The sequence below is a fragment of the Dioscorea cayenensis genome, chromosome 15, assembly GCF_009730915.1.
Source record: "Dioscorea cayenensis subsp. rotundata cultivar TDr96_F1 chromosome 15, TDr96_F1_v2_PseudoChromosome.rev07_lg8_w22 25.fasta, whole genome shotgun sequence".
Lineage (NCBI taxonomy): Eukaryota > Viridiplantae > Streptophyta > Magnoliopsida > Dioscoreales > Dioscoreaceae > Dioscorea > Dioscorea cayenensis.
Window position 1 is genome coordinate 2839519 of NC_052485.1, and position 3138 is coordinate 2842656.

The 3138-nt window shown below is 35.7% G+C and overlaps 1 long non-coding RNA gene across 2 annotated transcripts; it reads right to left on the minus strand.

The window, feature by feature from the left end:
• Positions 1-163: 163 nt before the first annotated feature.
• Positions 164-3110, minus strand: LOC120277057. Of its 2 annotated transcripts, XR_005541441.1 has the most exons (4): positions 2891-3110; positions 2660-2726; positions 2033-2207; positions 164-1933 (listed from the first exon to the last, which is right to left on the minus strand). It is a non-coding gene; the product is annotated as an uncharacterized LOC120277057 (long non-coding RNA). The 2 variants fall into 2 exon arrangements; XR_005541440.1 differs by having other exon boundaries at positions 164-2207.
• Positions 3111-3138: the final 28 nt, after the last annotated feature.

Consider the following 3138-nt stretch of genomic DNA (forward strand, 5'->3'; position numbering starts at 1 on the left):
GATCAAGTTTGTTACTTGAAAGTGTTTGTGAATGTGAGGCAGAAAGCAACACATCCAAAATTTAGGAGGAAGATAGTTCGGAGGGTATAAGCGGAAAGCGATTTAGGGGTTTGAATTGGTGTTTCCCAAAAGAACCCGAGATGGCAATCTATTGATAAGATGAGTGAGCTGTAAGAGTTGTTTCTCCCTATAAGAATTTTGGAATTTGCATTTTGGAAAAGCAAAGAATAGGTCACTTCTAAGAGATGATGATTCTTTCTCTCAGCTAACCCATTTTGTTGGGGTGTGTCAACAAAAGATGATTCATGAAGGATACCCATTTTGGCAAAGAAGGAAGTAAGATTGTGGTTAAAATATGCTCTGCCATTATCGGATCTTAATCTTTTGATAGAGACTCCAAACTGGTTTAAGATCATTTTGCGAAACAATGGAAAGACATAACTCATTGCAAATTTATTTTTCATGAGGTACAACCGAGTGACCCTTTTACAATCATCGACAAAAGAAACAAACCAACGAACTCCATTAAAGTTAGGAACTTTAGAAGGGCCCCAAACATCAGTATGAATCAAGGGCAAGGTTTAGAATATGGTTTTTCATTTATTGGAAAAGAAACCCTATGATGCTTAGCCAACTCACAGGTATCACACCTAAGAGATGAGACATTAACATGATGAAGTAATGAAGCAATGTTTTTAACAGTGGAAAAGGAGGATGGCCTAGCCTGCGATGTTCAAGCCAAATCTGAGAAATAAATGGGGATTCTCGGGCTGAAGAAGATATGGAACAATTTAATGAGAACTTGGCATTCATTTCCTTAGAACCACTAGCTTCCTCAAGATAATAGAGCCTATTCTTCTCCTTAGCATATCCAATCATCTTCACTGAGTCCCTGTTCTGGACAACACAATGAGAAGAGTCAAAAATAGCAAGACAATTTAAGGACTTGGTTACTTCATGAATTGAGATGAGGTTTTTGGAAAGTTTAGGCACATATAAAATGTTTTCAAGAGATAATGAAGGAGTTAAGGTAGCTTTTCCTCTGCCTGTGACATTAATAAATTTACCATCGGCAACACTTATTTGTTTGGCCCCAAGAATGGCTTCATAAGAATCAAAGCAACTTTTGTTGTTTGTCATGTGATCAGTTGCTCCTGAATCTACCACCCAAGTATTAGAAGGCACTGCATTCCCAACAGGATTATTAGAAAAGAGACGCTCACCTGACTGTGCCATTGAACACACACATGAGGGTATTGTGTTTAGGAAGCCTTTTAGTTTTTCAATCTCTTCTTGATTGAACCCCAGCATGCCAAATTGTCCTTCATTAGTTGATTTCTATCCATCTTCTTGAATTGCACAAAGAGCTTGAGTTCTTTGATGTTTGATTTTATTATACACTTGCTATTTTCCATGCAGTAAATTTGTACTAGTGATGTAATTCAGAAATCAATATAAATGTAGTAATTCAGATTGATTACAAAACTAATTTATCTTTTAAGGACATTGGTAAAAAAATGATTAAGGTGCTAGTAATTTAATAGAATAGCAAAAGTAGGCCACCAATGAAAGAAGGATTATAACTGAGAACCTTATGTGTGTGCGGAGTATGTTGTATGTACTTTAAAGTCTCACGTAAAGCAAACATCACTTCTTCATAGCAAAGGAAGAAAGGTATCTGTCTACTTGGTAAAGGAAAGATTACTGTTCAGTAATATAAGACTGAAACAAAAGAGATACCAAAAGGATAGCATATTGAGGTGATAATTTAAAATGCCAACATCAAGAGTTGGGCACAAGAACAGAAACCTGATCAGGAAAATTGAACTCCTCAAATGCTGAATAAGCTCAATGGTCAACAATGTATTTCAAATTTCAAACCCTTCTTTCACCCAGTCCCTACATGACTTTGGCGCTCATCAATCTGAAAAATCTGCAAGGCCCCATGAGCAGTGGCATCAATTTGTCTCTATGTGCAGACGTAAGAAATGAAAAGTATGAAATAGAGAATCTGGCGAGCAACAGATATTACAAAGTAGAGAAGCAACAGAGGGATAAAGTGAAATCTACGTAAATGTTTGATGGTGATTGATGCGTTAGCACATTCCTTTTATTCATAAGTATCAACAAGTCTCTTGTCCTCTAGTAAGACGCCCCCCACCAGCACGAACTTGGACCTCATTTAGTAAACCTATCATAGAATTAAGCTGTAATGGGAGAGACATAAAGTATCGTTAGCAATAGTATTTTAGCAAACCAAAATAAATAATACTAAGGAGGCATTCAATTAATGGCTGCTGAACAGATTAACAGACGCTTCTCTGATAAAAGAGGCTGAAAAGTTTTGAGTAAATAAAGTGCATGTGTTAACGGGCTTCAGTAGCATACGGCCTAGCACCTCAGTTGTGTGATTTCAATCACTTCCCTTTCTCTTCTTTACTGAATCACTTCTCATTACTATGTTCTAAGCAGTGCATACACATTAATTCATTTCCCATTGAAATCAAAACATTTCAGAATTTTATATATATAGAGAATATACTTATTAGCAATTACAACATCTTTTATAATTAAATATATTGTGCATTTAGATTACACATATTTAATAAGCATTAGTTATTAAATAGGTGTGATCTGTCAGGACTAGTTTTTCACTTACACAGAAAGTTCATTTACTGACATTTAGTACATCATCCATCTCCTTGGCAACTCTTATATATAACAACCTACAACAGAAAAGAATTTCATATCAGCATTCTTGGAAAATGGTGAGTCAACACTTCTGCAAGCATAAATAACACCAGTGTCGTGCAAGAAAAAGCTAGTCAATGTGCTATATTAATTATAAATCAGCTTTTTGGTTTGATATGAGCAACGATATTCAACTCACCAATCACTGGACATACTATACATATGCCATGCTTGTTTATAGCTAAATATCAAGCTTCACAGAAACTTCACTTCGATGGTCTCCCTCCCACCTAGCTATTTAGGTCCCAGTAGAAATCCTTAGATACAAACCTCCTTGTTATAAAGCAGTCAGCAGAGATTCTTCATTTTTAGTGCTTGTTTAATTAAATGATTGGGAGCTTTGCTTGATGCTTCACTAAAAATTGATAGATGCAAAATAAATGTATA